Consider the following 16,980-nt stretch of genomic DNA (forward strand, 5'->3'; position numbering starts at 1 on the left):
GACGGGATGAAAGACATTGTTCTGGTTTGAAGAATAATTGGACTACCCTTGGAGCTCTTTGAAGGCAGGACGCATGGAGATGTGGGTGTGCCTGTGTGTATGCACATGGGGAGGGTGTTGGTGGCCCTTTGCCACACACTTCACACACCAAGCCTCCTCCTGAGCCCTGGGATAATACTCCCTGGGACCCAGCAATGGTGTGGGAGTGTCTTTTGCTGCCACGCACCCTTCTTCAAAGCTGAGGTTGAAAGAAAGCAGCTCTTTGAGGGAACCCCACTGGAACACTCAGCAGAATTCTAGATGCCAAGTTTCCATTACAAACCATCAGATGTCACATCATCATTTCCCCACCTACAAAGCCTGGAGACTTAGAGTCAGCGGTTATAGAGTGTTCGTGGGGAGCAGTCAAACTGGGACACTTTGGAGAGTGAAAGAAAGCATGATTAATAATAAAATGTGCAAAGCAGGACCATGTCCTCTAGAGCTGGCTCTTGCCATCGTTGCCTGGATGTGGTCTCTGAGTCTGACTCTCCTTCTGTTATGGATCCCTGGGTCTCCCAAGGCTCCCCAGAAATAGCTACAGTCCTTTAGGGACTTCAACTAACTGTTCAGAGGCAGTCAGGCCGCCTGTATTTGTTCCCATTCACTCCCATGAGAAGCTGGGGCACACTGTGCAAATTAAACACAAACATAAGAAATAAAAATCTCTCTCTTTGTTCGGACGTATGGAGATAAGCTTAGGGACCTCTCCTACCTCATCTCTCCTCATTTCTTCCATCTCTAGTGGTCTCTGTGTCTCCTTATTTTTTATCTCCTCTCCCCTTCATAGTAGAGGGAGATGTGCCTTCAAACCTTGCTGGAGTCGGGTGTCAAGTGGAACACCCTCCAGGCACTGAGCATGGATTAGGCTCTGGGTCTGGGTAGATCTAGAAATGGGAAGGCAGCCTTTTGATCTGAGATCCATCCATTGCAGGGGCTGGGGCAGGGGGTTGAGGGATCTACAATGAGGGGCAGTCTGTTATGGGAAATGGTTCCTGCTTGAGGCTGAGCCCCCTTGACTGAGGCTGTGATAGGTACTCCTTATCCACTGTTTCTACAAGAGCCATGGAAGGGGCTCCCCCCTGGATGGGGTCTTCAGGCAGAGAAGGAAGGAGGAAAGGAAAGAGCATCTCAGCTCTGGAGAAGGGGTTTCTGGGCATAACATCAGACGGGATGCAAACCTGGGACCTGTCTGGGCCCTGCAGAGAGGCCTCTACGGCTGCATCAGAACCTCTGGAAGCATGACTAGCTCTGTGTTTCTCACATCTATTTTCTCTTAGCCTTTAGTAAACTTCCTTTTGAGGATGCTGGCTCGTCCCAGCTGGGAGGCAGCTGTGGAAAGAGAAAACTGAACTTGGAGACAGAAGACCTGGGTTAGAATTGTAGCCCTACTACTTTCTTGAGCAAATCAGTTCACCCTTCTGAGCCTTACTTTCTTCATCAATAAAGCAGAAACAACAACATCCTCCACAGTATTGTCGAGAGGATTAGTTTAGAAGTTTGATGTGAAATACTTCACACAAGGAAGGTGCTTAACCAGGACATCTTGGTTGATTTGAGTTCTTCCTGGAGGAACAGGAGAGAGGGGTCTGAGTTTTGCCCATCCTTGGCCTAGGATTCTAAAGAGAAAACAGGGAGCCCTCAGCAGCCAGAATGCTGTGACCTTTGGGCAAGGGAGGGAGGAGAGGAAGTCTGTCAAAGTTCAACACTCTTGGGAATGTTGAGCAGGCAAGTCTCCCACTAGGGTAACACATTTCTATGACTTAAAGAAAAAGCCTCAAACGCTATATCTGATTTTGAGGAGGCTCTGAGAAACATTCTTGGCCAAGATACCCAGATGACAGCTGGAGCCAAAGGTCAGCGGGTCACAAGGCAGATGATAGATCCATCTTTCTATCCTACCACTATCTCCAAAACCAGAGTCGCCATCACAGCCACTGCCCACCTACCTTCATCTGTGCTAAAGCCTCTACTAAAACCCTTGTGACCAACAGCACCACTCATCCCAGACCCCAAAACTACCATCCTCACATGCCCAAACCACCAAAACCATCTGAATTAAGTTGAAGGCTGAAACAGCGTACTTGCGTGACATGCGTGGTATTTCAGTTGAGAATGGTCGCTGGCCTCTAGTAGCTCACGTTGCAGTGGGACGAGGAGGTGGTCATAGAGTCTGGGCATGCATGAAGGGAGTGCCATGTAGGAGCTCCCATAAAGGGCTCACTGGTGTGCTCACACAAAGGAACGTTGAGCACCGTGGGACCAGGCCTCGAGGGGCCACCAGGTCCTTCTGTCAGTGAGTCCACATCACTCAATGGCAACTCGGGACTTAGAGCAATCTGGTGACACTGCAGGAGAAACCCAAAGAAAGGGAAACCTGGCACCTGCCCTTAGGAGCTTGTTATATTGTGGAAAAGATGGGGTGGACACAGCTAGTTAACAGAGCCAAGGAATCAACCCCAAACAAGGCAAGGACAACTGTGGGAGATGGTTAGGGTATTTGGAGGAAGTGGTGAGATTGGTGGGGTTGACTAGAGAAGCTTTCAGAGAAGTGTAGTCTCTTAAGCAATGTTTTGAGGAAGAAGAAACATGACTTGTTGGGGAACGGGTGGAAACATAAAAAACAGAAGACAGCAGTTTTGTGGAAATTGCAGCAGTAACGATATTTTTACAGGGCCGGCCCCATGGCATAGCGGTTAAGTGCGTGCGCTCCGCTGCTGGCGGTCACACACAAAAATATATATATATTTGTACAAGCACGGCACATTATCTACAGCACTTTCATGTGACATTGTCTCAGCTCATCCTCCTAACAGCTTTGTTAGGTGAACATCATTATCACCACATCTAGTTGAGATAAGCCTTGAAGATAGAATTTCTAGAGGTGGAGATGCAAGGGGAAAGCATCCGGGCAGAGGGAACTGCATGAGCAAAGGCAAAGAGATGCTCCATTCTGTTTTTGTGTGTGTGAGGAAGATCAGCCCTGAGCTAACATCCATGCCAATCCTCCTCTTTTTGCTGAGGAAGACTGGCCCTGGGCTAACATCCGTGCCCATCTTTCTCCACTTTACGTGGGACGCCGCCACAGCATGGCCTGACAGGCAATGCGTCGGCCCACGCCTGGGATCTGAACCGGGCTGCCAGCAGTGGAGCGCGCGCACTTAACTGCTACACCACAGGCCGGCCCCCCATGTTAATAATTTTTAAGTGTACAGTTCAGTAGCATTAAGCGCATTCACATTGTTGTGCAGCCGTCACCACCAGCCATCTCCAGAACTTTCCATCTGCCCAAACTGAAACTCTGCACCTGTTAAACAAAATCCCTTGACTCTTTAGGCCTCGAGTGGAAAGGGCTCCCAGCCTTTCCAGGCTGGCCCTGGAGCTCTGCACTGTACCTGTGGTCTCCCTAATCCTGACCCACACACCTTTGTGAACAATCTCTTTGTTAAACTATCCTCAATTTACTCAACTTGAGTGTACCCTCTCTCTCCTGCCGGGTCCTGGTACAACAACTCTGTGAGGCAGTTGGCTAAAATTATGACCTCCATTGTACAAATGAGAAAACTGAGGTAACGCGAGGCTGCATAATTTGCCCAAGGTCACTCACCTTGTAAGGGTAGAACTCGGATCTAGACCCCAGCAGTCTGGCTCCAGGACAGCTGAAACAAAAGCAAGGGCTACAGAACTTGACTACTGACAAACACCAGGGTCCCAGGTAGGTGAAGAGTCCAAGGGGACCAGAGCTTGGAGTTGGGGGGCGGGGAGGTGACTGGGAGGCTGGTGAGGCCTCTGAATGTGCTGCTTAGTGCCTAGGCAGAGGAAAGCAGGAACCACAAGCCCAGTGTTTATCATGCTGAGCTGGAACAGCATATCCCGAGGGGAGAATGGGCTGCTACCCTTCTGGCCCTGAACTGACCCGTGCAGCCAGCTGAGACTCCCAGGTGGAGGCTGAGAGAAGCCTGCCCGGGGTTGAGCTCCAGGGGCCACAGGTGAGGCTGTTGTGGGAGGGAAAGTGTCCCAACCTGGCCCAGGCCAGAGCCATGTGGCCCTGCTACTCAGCAGGGTGTGACAGGTGTGACCAAATGGATTTACTCCATTGGGAAAAGACTCCTGGCCTTGCCTCCCTCCACGATGCTGCCTGAGAGCGCTGGCCTAAAAGTGGAGGTAGGCAGGGTGGGAGAGGAAGGTGGCCAGAGAGGGCTAACAAGAAGGCTGGATTGCACTGGAATCCCCAGGACCAGGAAGCAAAGGGGTGAGGGGAGGCGCAGGCCAAGACATTCCGCCTGCTCAGCGGGCTGGCTTCACTGACTGTCTGCTTCCTGCTCCTGCAACTTAGCACCTTCTACTGGGAAAGGAGCCACTTTCCTCCTTCACCTCAAGATCACAATCGTAGAAGAAAAAAGTGGCTGGAGTTCTCTCAGGGACAAACCGGCTATGGCCCCAGTTCAAATCCTGGCTCCATCAGTGTTGTGACCTTGGGCAGAAGTACCTGTCCTGTCTGAGTCTCAGTTTCCCTATCTGTAAAATGGAAACAATAGTTCCTATCCCACAAGGCTCTTTGTATACAGACTACCCGGGACATAGCGGCTGCTCAAATCTGGGTTCTTCCTCTTCCCTCAAGTCCCCCCCGAAAGAGCAAACCCTGCAAAATCTTGTTTATACGCTGTGCCTTTATAAAAAGGCTGCTCCTGTGAAACCAGAGATGGCCGGGTGAGGTGGGGTGACCTCGGGGCCATGAGCTGCTGTGACCATCTCTGGGTGGGGATGAGGACAGTCTGGTGGGGTGGGGAGGCCAGGCTGCAGCGCCCTCCCTGGACCCACGCCGAGCCACCTGTAGAGAGGGTGCAGCAGGAGCTGGACGTGGTACTGGGTGCCACCGGGGCCATCTGCTATGAGGACAGAGAGCGACTGCCCTACACCCGCTCTGTCCTCTGCAAGGGGCAGCCCCTCAGCAGCGTAGTGGCCTTGGATGCCGTACGCTAGTGTTTAACCTCCACCCGTGTGCATGGCCACCCCATGCCCAAGGTAGGTGACCCTGGTGTGGCTCCACCCTGATCCAGTGCCTGCAGAAAATGCCCTTCAACTGCCCTTCCTGCCCAGCACAGCCAACTGCTATAGCTTCTGCCTATCTGCCAGCTCTCAATAAATCATCCTTCCATCCATCCATCTCTATCTATGCAATTTGGGATGGAGGGTTATGATTATAGAAGAATATACTCACCGAGGGACAATTTTTAAAGTTCCCTATTGTTCAGAGGTAACACCTGCAGACATTTTAATGCACCTCTTTCCAATCTTTTTTGTCCATGTATATCTTACATAGCTGTGATGACGCTGACTATATAATTCTGAATCCTTCATTTCTTGAAACAAACACATCATTCAGATTCTTCTACAACAGTGGTTCCAAGTACATGAGAATCACCTGCAGGGCTTGCTAAAAACAGACATTGCTGGGCTCCACTCCCAGTGTCTGGTGTGGAGCCTGAGAATTTGCCTTTCTAACAGGTTCCCAGGTGGTGCTGATGCATCTGGTCCAGGACCACATTTTGATTTCTTTTTCTTTTTTTTTTGTGAGGAAGATCGGCCCTGAGCTAACATCTGCCAATCCTCCTCTTTTTTTTTTTTTTTTGAGGAAGACTGGCCCTGGGCTAACATCCATGCCCATCTTCCTCTACTTTATATGGAACGCCGCCACAGCATGGCTTAACAAGCGGTGCATCGGTGCGCACCCGGGATCCAAACAGCGAACCCCGGGCCACCGCAGCAGAGCGCGCGCACTTAACCGCTTGCGCCACCGGGCCGGCCCCCACGACCACATTTTGAAAACTACTGCTCTACATCACTCTTTTTTTTTTAGAGCTTATTTATTTATTTATTTTTTGAGGAAGATTGGCCCTGAGCTAACATCTGTTGCCAATCTTCCTCCTTTTTTCCTTTTTTCTCCCCAAAGCCCCAGTAGACAGTTGTGTGTCATAGTTGTACATCCTTCTAGTTGCTCTACGTGGGACACCGCCTCAGCATGGCTTGATGAGCGGTACGTAGGTCTGCGCCCAGGATCTGAACCGGTGAACTCTGGGCCACCGAAGCAGAGCACGAGAACTTAACTGCTAGGCCACCGGGCTGGCTCCTACATCACTCTTAATGGTTGCATAATGTTCCACCAGATGGATGTTCTGTAGTTCCTAACCCTTATTGGTGAACATTTAGGCTACTTGCAATTTATGTGCCTTAGGCTTGGTCTGTTTTTTGTATTATTTCCTTAGAATTGATTTCTAGCAGAAATGCAGGTCCTGTTTCTTTCATTTTACGACAAGGTTAAAAGAACAAGTACCAAATAAAGAGAGATAGAGGAAGAGAATTATATCAAAATATTTAGGTCAAGAACAGCTACTGTAAGGTGCCGGCCCAGTGGCGCAAGCAGCTAAGTGCACGCGCTCTGCTGCGGCGGCCTGGGGTTTGCCAGTTCGGATCCCGGGCGCGCACCGACGCACTGCTTGGCAAGCCATGCTGTGGCGGCATCCCACGTGAAGTGGAGGAAGATGGGCACGGATGTTAGCCCAGGGCCAGTCTTCCCCAGCAAAAAGAAAAAAAGGAAGAGGATTGGCAGATGTTAGCACAGGGCTGACCTCCCTCACAAAAAAAAAAAAAAAATAGAAAAGAAAAGAAAGGGGCTTTAACTCAGCACTGATGCTCCAGCCCGTCCTTGGTGGAAGCCTCGATGGTACAATGAAACACTATGAAAGTGATGGGGAGAGAAAATTTGGGGCCCAATCTTCTCCATGAGTTTTTATATGGCTCTTACAACCGTGGTTCAGGGCAGACTTGACTCCAAGGGCCCTGCCAGGATGTGATTATTAATTTGATCAGACTTGAGGTTCCACCTCCGCACATTTCTTCTTCATTACAACCTGATCCTTTAGATGTTGCTGTTATTGTTATTCTTTTTTTGCAGACAGGAAACTTCAGCTTAGAGAGCTCAAGTAACTGCCCCAAACACACAATTAGTAAGTGACTTAACCGAGTTTCAAATTTGTGTCCTGATTCCAGAGTTTTTGCTCTTTCCACCACACTCCCTGCCATTCATATTGCTTCAAAAATGCCTCTCTAGGTAAGTAAATGAACCAATGTGTTAGATGGAGATGTTTTGTATCGTCCATTGGTGGGCCAGACTGGCTGATACTGAACTGTCCTTGACAGGAACTGGCCAGCAAGTTCACAGGTTTGACAAATGTCTCCTGGAATGTGAGGACAGGACCACATCATCAGCTCATCTTGCTGTCGGCGTGGCAGGAGGCCCCAGGCCTCATTGTCTAAAAGCTGTGCCAAATTAGGTCAAATTAAAAAGGAAGGAACAAGGGTTCAGCTCTGGCTTATGTCATTTGGGATTAGAAATTTCCTTATGAAGAGCCCATTCATGCCGATTTGGTTCTAGGAGTTGTTCTGTGATGAGAGCTCCAGGGGACTGTTAACAGCCTGGAATCAATATTGAGCTTTTACAACTTGAGTGAGAGATGTCTCCTGAAAGTGGACTCAAAGCTTGACAGTAGATCATTAAATGTTACAGATATTCCTAAACTGTTCTTAACCTTTCCACCAGTCAAGTGATAGTGACAACAGCAATGGTCCCTAATACGGTGGTGGTACTTCAAAGCTGTCCCTCCTCAGACATTCTATTTGATTGTGAACTCCAAACTGCCATTTACTGGCAAGAAAGTGGCATAGAGTCCCCAGGGGGTACCCAGCAGACGGGTAATTTGGGGGAAGAAGGAGAGTTGCCTTTTTTGTGTAGTGGATAGTCTGTGCTCTGAGCCTGTTCCATGAATTAAGATCAGTCAGTCACTTTGGAAAGAGTCCCAAACATCACCCAGAACAGGATATAAATAATTCTGGAGGGAAAAGAGCATCTTGCCAGGAGCCTCTGCATCTGAAGGTGATTATTAAGAACTGTTGTAATGCAGAGGTTACTTCATCCCAGGTGAGGAAACAGGGAAATTCACGACTATGATTAGGAAATGTATAGCTGACTCAGGAAGCAGCAAGAACAGGTGCCTCCCCGCCTCTCCGCTTAAAGCCCCGGAGAGACCAGGTTTGGGTGCCTTTTGGCCCGGATGGCTAGAGTCAGGTGCCTCCCTGAACCCCGCAGTACTACAACTGAAAAAACAAAAGTGCCTTCTGAGAGTACTTACATCGGCTGAATTTCTGCATTCTTTATTGGCTTCTGCTTGGGATGCAGGCTTCAAACTGCTGAGTCTTTTGTTTTTGTTTCATTTTTAATTTCAAGATACCTTTGTCAAAACCAAGAATCCTGTGGCCAGTCCTCTTGTCCCCACAGAGGGGGCTGATTTAATTCTCTGGTGTTTGCCATGGGACATAAGCTTTTCCTTAGAACCCCTCGAACTGAGTGTCTCAGGACGCGGGTCCACAACGAACTCCATCCTTGTTCCACTTTATGCTGTTTCTGGTCAGCCCAGGGCCCACGTGGTAAGAATCAGAAATCACCCTGACAGGAGCCTTTGGCTCCTTTCTGCTTGCATCTGATCAGTCTGATTCTCGTGCCACTCACTCACTTCTTTTTTGAGATGGAGTGAGGGCTAGGGTGAGGGTTAGGGTTCATGTTCTCTCCCCACTCCTAAAGAGTGAAGCTTTCTGTCTCCTCTCCTTCTCTCTGCCTCATCACTCAGTCTTTCTCCTTGTCTGTCTGCCGTTCTATTTCTCCTCACTCTCTCTCTCTCCCCCTCACACACACATACACACACACACACACATGCCACCCCAGTGTTTGTTGCCCTGTGCAGAACTTGGTCCCCCTCTAGTCATGCCCAACAGCCACTGGCCTTCTTCATAGGAGGCAGCAGCTGTGTCTCTAGATCTGGATTGGGAGTCTTCAGGATACGGGTGGGTGGTCCTTAGCCAGGATTGTGTAATGCTCAGCAACTTCACTGATGTGAGCCTGGAGGGAAGGAACCCAGACAGGGCCTGCCTGCTGAGTCTCCTGGAGGCTCCCTGACCCTGGGCCACTCCCACTAGCACACCGGCTTCAGCCCAGTGTCAGGGCTGGGTGCTGGGCCAGCTGAGGCTTCCCGGGCCACACCAGCTCTCCTCTGCAGAGCACCATCGTCTTGCCCAACCTGGCCTTGGTGCTCTACAACCCCAAGTGCTAGGAGACTCCCCCGACAGTTCAACTCTAGCCACTTCCTGGACAAGGACAGAAACTTCATGGTCAATGAAGCCTTCCTGCAATTCTTCCTGCCAATGAAGTCTTCCAGCCTTCCTGCAGCTACTGGGCACAGCACTGGGTCCTAGGTGGTGGGTGGGGAGTGTGGTGGGATAGACATAGGGATAACCGCCATCCTCTGACTTTCCCACTGCTTCCACTGCATTGGGTGGACCAGCTGGCTCAGATGTTTGCCAACTGTGAGAGGGGAGCCCGGGGCTCAGGGTGGAGCACATCTTTGGGAGCACTCTGCAGCTCCAGCCCCAGAAGATCTATGCAATGCCCGGTCTGAGCTGCCCCAGCACAGGTCATAGGGAGGAGGGCCTGGAGCAAGCTGGGAGTCTAGAGACCTGTCCCTCACAAAGTCCTTCCTCAGTCTCTCGTGGCTTCTGCAAAGTTGGAGAAGAGGAAGAACAGGGGTTCACCCAGCTCAGCTGCTCACAGTTCCCCCTAAGACAAGCTCTGTGGAGTGACATTGGAGAGTAGACTTAGTAAGGATTCTACAAAGGTAGCTCAGTTTCACTAGCTCAGTTCCTAGGTTAGGCTAGTTATGCTTTGGCAGGGAAGGATTTTACAAGGTTAGTTAAGGTTTGGCATTGAATCATTTCACAAGATTAATTTGGGGAGTCAAGCCTCACAAGGTCGAGCTAACTAGGTTCAGAGGGAAAGGCATTCAAACAAAACTATAAATATAATAATGCGTGCAAATACTATTGATGCTGGTGCCGCTAAATAAAAAATCAGGCAGCTGATTTTCTGCCCTCTCCTGCCCTCTCCTGCCCAGAGGGAAGAAGTGCAGGTCCCTGCAGACCCAGAACTTAGAAAGACCTCCCCTAGTCTCTTTATCAGGCAAAGCCAGCAGCCAATCTGTTTCCAACAAATTCCGCACCCAAGTACTCCCTTTACTTTTCACCCAAGGATCCCCAACTTTTGAAACATTGTGTCTCCAGACAGGTCTTGTTTATTAAAAAAAAATGACTTGTATTAAGGAAATGCAAATTAAGATCAAAATGAGATACCACTACACAACTATTAGAATTGCTAGAAATAGGGCCGGCCCCGTGGCTTAGCAGTTAAGTGTGTGCGCTCCGCTGCTGGCGGCCCGGGTTCGGATCCCGGGCGCGCACCGACGCACCGCTTCCCCGGCCATGCTGAGGCCGCGTCCCACATACAGCAACTAGAAGGCTGTGCAACTATGACATTCAACTATCTACTGGGGCTTTGGGGGAAAAAAAAAATTGCTAGAAATAAAACCCTGACAATCTCAAATACTAGAACCCTCATGCATTGCTGGTGGGAATGTAAAATGGTACAAGCACACTGGAAAACAGTTTGGCAATTTCTTGTACAATTAAACAATACACCGTACAACCCAGCCAACCCACTCCTAGATATTTACTCAAAAGAAATGAAAATATATGTTCACACCAAAATATACTATATGATCCCATTTCTGTAAGATACTTGAAAAGGCAAAACTATAGGACATAAAATAGATAAGTGAAGTGGTTACCAGGGTCTGGGAGTAGGGTAACGGGGTAACTATAAAAGAACACAAGGGAACTTTCTGGGGTGATGGAAATGTTGTGTATCTTGATTGTGGTAACGATTACACAACTGTATGTTCTTGTCAAAAATCATAGAACTGTACACTTAAAAGAGTGAATGTTATTGTATTTAAATATCTCAAATCTGACTTCTAAGAAAGGAATGTCTTACCTTTTTCATTTGATTTAAAAGATGTACATATGAATGAGCCAATGTTTCTAATCAGTAGGATATTGATCATCACTGCTACACTGAGCTGGGAGAATTCCAGCCAGAAATAAGGAAACTTGCTGTATTAATTAGCCTCTGGCCTTTTTGCAAGCAAATGTATAAGCTCCTCTAGGCTTTTTGAGATCTTGAAGCTTTCTGACAGACACCTCATTTTCTGTGTAGAACCAGACCCAGGGCCTGGGGAGCCCAACCTGGGACCCCCTGGGCAAGTAGAGTCCCAGAAAGCAGCAGAAAGCCAAGGTTCTCTTGCCTGGGAGATCCCCACCTTGTGACCCAGGCAGGCTATAGGGTGAAGAAAACAAAGCAGGGCCCTACTTCAACTGCTTCGTGCTGCACTCTCCTAACCCTCTGTCAGTTCTCTCCTCGTTAGAGCCCTGTGGTATAGCAAGAAATTTATTTGGTCTCTGTCCTAAGTCCTGGTGCAAAGCTCCTTAAACCCTTGGAATTTCCTGAGTGACAAGAGTGTCTTTTGTCATTTGTAAGGAGCCCTTTTTGAGTTTACGCTAATGAGGTGACTTAGGGTGGGGCCCCCTTAGATAGATAACCAGATGGGGCTGGTCACCAGAAGACCAGAGATTAGAGGATTGGAACTTTCAGCACCACCCACCAACCTCTTAGAAGGGGAAGGCAGAGGAGGGAGCTGGAAATTAAGCTCTATAAAAACTCTTGAACAGGGCCGGCCCCGTGGCTTAGCGGTTAAGTGTGCGCGTGCTCCGCTACTGGCAGCCCGGGTTTTGGATCCTGGGCGTGCACCGACGCACAGCTTCTCCGGCCATGCTGAGGCCGTGTCCCACATACAGCAACTAGAAGGATGTACAACTATCTACTGGGGCTTTGGGGGGGGGGGAAGGAGGGGGATTGGCAATAGATGTTAGCTCAGAGCCGGTCTTCCTCAGCAAAAAAAAAAAAGAGGAGGATTAGCATGCATGTTAGCTCAGGGCTGATCCTCCTCAAAAAACAAAAACAAAAGCAAAAAACCTCTTGAACAATGAGAGTTGATGAGCTTCTGGGTTGGTGAATGCATTCACATACCGGGAGGGTGGAGCACCCCAGTTCTATGGGAACAGGAGCTTCTGTGCTGAGGACCTTTCCGGATCTCGCCTTATGTATCTTTTTATCTGACTGTTCATCTGTATCCTTTATAACAAACTGGTAAATGTAAGTAAATGTCTCTCTGAGTTCTGTAAGCCACTCTAGCAAATTACTCAAATCTGAGGAGGACATTGTGGGAACCTCCAATCTATAGCTGGCTGGTCAGAAGCCCAGGCTACAACCTGAACTTGCAATTGGACCCTGAAGTGGGGAGTGGGGGCAGTCTTGTGGGACTTAGCCCTTAACCTGTGGAATCCGACACTATTTCCAGGTAGATAGTTTCACAGTTGAGATAATTGCTTCATGGTATCGAAACAAACACATCAGATGGTGATGGATGGTAATTAGTCTTTGGGTGGTGAACATGATATAATCTATACAGAAATTGAAATACAATGATGTACACCTTAAATTTATATAATGTTATAAACCAATGTTACCTCAATAAAAAAAATAAATAAACACATCAGGATCGCCTATCTGGAGCCTGCATTACCCTCTCAAACCCACTCTTACCACTATCCAGCCTCCTGTCTTTTATCCTACCTGACCCCCCGCATGTTAAATCCATTCAAAGGCCGACTCCTCCAGGAAGCTTTCCCTCATGTGGGCTTTGACCTTGGTTGAAATCCTAATATTGCTGTCAATAACCCAACTCGTGTGCCTCGGTTTCCTCATCTGTCAAATGAGATGATAAGAAGAGCTCTTCCTTAGCATTGTTGTCAGTCACAATGCTCAGCACAGCGCCTGGCATATAAATGCTCAGTACACGTTGGTGAGGATCTCTGTCTCGTATACACACATATAAATACTTTGCACATTTGTTTATGGCCCTAAAATAAAAATAATGATGAGAGAAGCCCTCTCCTGTGGACAGGCTTCCAACTTAGTTTCTAATTATTACTGCATAATGATATGATGATAGCTACTATGTGTTGAGTGCCAACCATGTGCAATGGGGTACCTGACACATATGAAGTCATTTAACCATCAAAATCACAAGGTAGGTATTATTATCTGAATTTGTAGGAATGAGAGTCAAAGCGTCAGAATATCAATAAGACTCAGTTTCCTCATCTGCAAAGTGGGGATAAGAATGCTAACCCATTGGTTGATACTAAGATTAAATTAAATATGATAATGCATGCAAAATACCCAGCACAATAGCTGGTACATAATAAGTGCACAATAAATGGCAAATAATAATAATAAATACTCCTATGCCTGGATCATGGTCAGTACACCCCCATAGATCCTTTCCACTCATCATCTCAGCTGGCTTACCCCTGACTGTCCCTTCAAGACTCTGCTTCTCCTGCAGCCTTTGAATGGAGTCGGCTTGTTCTTCCTCTGTCAGTTTAGGTTCCTCATTCAAACTGAGCAATGAGCAGAGCTTAATAAAGAGCACAGAAGCCAGCCCATGTGGATTGCAGAGGAAGGGAGTGGACGGAATAAGTACCCCTCTCCTCCCATGCTCCAATCTCTTGTTGGTGCCTGAAGTTGGCTGAGACCAGCCGGAAGCCAGAGGGCAAGGGAGCCCATTGATGTGGTCAGTAAAGGTCAGTCTCAAGCGGCCTCGAGCAGCACACAAGAGTGATCTGGAGGAGCAAGCAGAGAACATCCAGCACAACCCAACCTCAGATCCCTTGGGTTCTGGAGGTGGACCATATCCTCCTCATGCACTAATGATTCTTTCAGATCACTTGTCTACAGATCACCTTGAGCATGTATTTCTCCTCTGTTGACACTCTGCCTTCTATCTCTGGCACTTCTCTAACACGATTAGTCTGGCCACTGCCTCTCTTCCACTGAAGTCTCAGGATTCTACTCCCAGTCCTGCCATCATCCTGCTGACGCCAAGTTAATGTGAGAAACCCAGTCAACATCCAGGACTCTCAGTTTCTGGGCTTTCTCATCTTTAGTCACTTCCAGCTTTGTTCCTCTTCAGCCATCAGCCCTATGGCCACACCCAAGTTCTTGCTAACACCTAGGGAAGCTCTCCTTCTGAAATTGCAATTCACAGATCCCTATCAAGAATTGTTAAGGCTCTGATATTTTACCCTACTTGAAAGCTAACAAGTTAGCCTGACAGAGTTTCATGGATGCTGGTAGAAAACACAAGAATCTTGGGTCAGAGATGAAGGACAATTTATTACTCACAGCAATAGCATTAGCCAGAGTATCAGCATTTTTCCACTGGCTCTCTGATTTCCAATTCCCACAGGGCAACATGAAGGGGGGTAAATGACACCTACACACTCAGTGGATTACATTACAGGAGAGGCATGCTGAGCTCAGGGAACTGGAATCTTTTATAATGGGCAGTAAGCATGCCTTTGCCCTGTTGGATGCTTATGGTGCTATGGACTGAATTGTGCCCCCCTAAAGTCCTAACCTCTAATGTCACAGTATTTGGAGATGGAGCCTTTGGGAGATAATTAGGTGTAGATGAGGTCATGATGGTGGGATCCTCATGATGGAATTAGTGCCCTTATAAGAAGAGACACCAGAGAGCTTGCTGTGTCTTTCTGTCATAGAGGCCATAGCAAGAAATCAGCCATCTGCAACCAGGAAGAGAGTTCTCACCGGAACTTGACCATGCTGGTGCCTTGATCTCAGACTTTCAGACTCCAGAACTGTCAGAAATAAATTTCTATTGTTTAAGCCACCTAGTCTATAGTATTTTCTTATGGCAATCCAAGTAGAACAAGATGCAAGGTTATAGCAAACCTGCCTCTTTGCTCTGGAGGAAAACACATTTATCCTTCAAGGTTGTTTGCTTGCTTACCATTTACTATTAAGATGGTAGATATCCCAAGCTCAGTGTTCTTCAGTTGAGATGCAAATGCACTGCATGTTCAGCATCCATCTGACCCATGGCATTGCCACTGTAGGACTTGGAGAACAAGTGGAACCCGTGCAAACATGATGCTTATGCTGCTTGTTGTGCTGTGGGTGATAAAAGTCTCTCGTCTCTGACCCAGGAGTCTCCTGTTTTCTGCCAGCATCCAAACTTATTAGCTTGCAAATAGGGTAAAATCAAATCCCAGACTTGACACCTATAACATAGCCAAAGTGAGTTTATTTTAGTTTTTCAAACAAGTCGTGTCCTGGAAGACATCACAAATGCTATTCTCTCTGCCTTAGAACATTTCAGCCCTTCTCTTCTTTTGGTGACCTCCAGCAGTTTTTCTGGGAAGCCTTCTCCCCTGCCTCCCATTCCTCATCCCTCAACTGTGTCATCTCCTCCTCCTCTAAATTCCCACAGAACTGATCATAGCACTTCTCCCAAAGTATTGTAATTGCCTGTTTATTTACCTGTCCCTTCTCTCCCAATAGATTAGGATTCTGTGAGGTCAGAGATAGTGTCTCCTAAAATACATCCCAGTTTTACTACATTGCCTGGCATACTGTAGGGGCTTAATAAGTATTTATAGAATGAATGTGGTGCTATTATAGTGATTTGCATTGATAAATAAATGAAAAGCAATAGGATATATTGGAGTATATGAGGAAGCCATTTGGTGTAAAACTAACTCAGCCTGACCTTGTTTTTCCAAAAGGGCCTAATGTGGCATGTTGAGCATGTATTGTACATCTGCTTTAAACATTTACTATGTCCCAAAGACAAGAATGATGTCCTTAAAGATAGGGATGTAGTTTCCCCCTACATCAGCATTTCTTTAAGGATAAGTATCTCGTCCTAGAAACTAAGGATTAATTATCGACCTGCTGTGTCACCTTGTGACCACTGACCTGCTGACCACCGACCTGCTATGCCAGCTAAGCATCTCGTGACAGCAGTAAAAGAGATGTTCCTGTCATATGTGATGTATGTTCTTTGTTCCAAGACAGTATCTAACCACTCTGTACCCCTACTTCTTTGGCACCCTTCCCTCCTTGAGGCTATAGTCCTCAGACCTGGCCCATAATAAACTCATCCCAATTTTGTTTTGTAGATTGATTGTGGATTATGTGTGTTGACAGCATAAAGCAGTATGAAAGCACAAATGAAGGTCATCTAAATCAGAATGGAGGTCTGAGAAAGATGTTAAAGGAAACCAGAATCTGTCACCCCAAAATATGCCTTTTTGACATAAAAATTATTTTGAGCTGAAGGCAATTAAGATGAAGTAAATGCAGGAAAAGCTCCCGCTTTTCTGTCTAAAGGCAGGAAAGGTCTTTCTTCCTGGAGAGAGGCTCTTCTCAGCCCAGAGACCAGGCACCAGAGGAATCTGCAAACAAACCTTGTTAAAGTAACTCGTATCTTCCTAGTTAAGGAAGATAAGGACCACCTAGTCCTAGTTGGACTACCCCTAGCCCAAACCCCTTTGTCTTGTCAATTCTTCACAAATTTATTGTTTCTTCTTCTAAAAGGTATAAAAGCTTCCTGCTCTGGTCACTTCTACTGGTCCCCTACAGCCTCCCAGAAGAGGTGACGATTGAGGGTGGCCTGAAGGACAAGTTGGTTAGGTAGGTTGAGAAGGGAGAGAAGGGAAAGGTGTTTCAGGTGGTGAGAATAGGACGTGAACTTGGGAGAAGTAGGTGCAAACGAGTCAGGATGGCTGCAGCTACGGTCTGAGGCAGGGGTGGAGTGGCAGGAAATAAAGCTGACCGATGGGTAGGCAAGGGCAGTATCATGAAGACGTTTGAATTTTATCTAGAAATCCAGATTTTCATTTCAGGCCTGGACATTTTGTTAAAGGTATGAGGCACATCTTCTTAAGTGTGTTATAACATGAAATGATAAAATGCATAAAAAAGAAGTCATTTAAGAAAACTTGGGTTGCAGGCCGGCTCCGTGGCTTGGCAGTTAAGTGCACACGCTCCGCTGCTGGCGGCCGGGGTTCAGA

Source organism: Diceros bicornis, chromosome 15 (genome assembly GCF_020826845.1).
Source record: "Diceros bicornis minor isolate mBicDic1 chromosome 15, mDicBic1.mat.cur, whole genome shotgun sequence".
Lineage (NCBI taxonomy): Eukaryota > Metazoa > Chordata > Mammalia > Perissodactyla > Rhinocerotidae > Diceros > Diceros bicornis.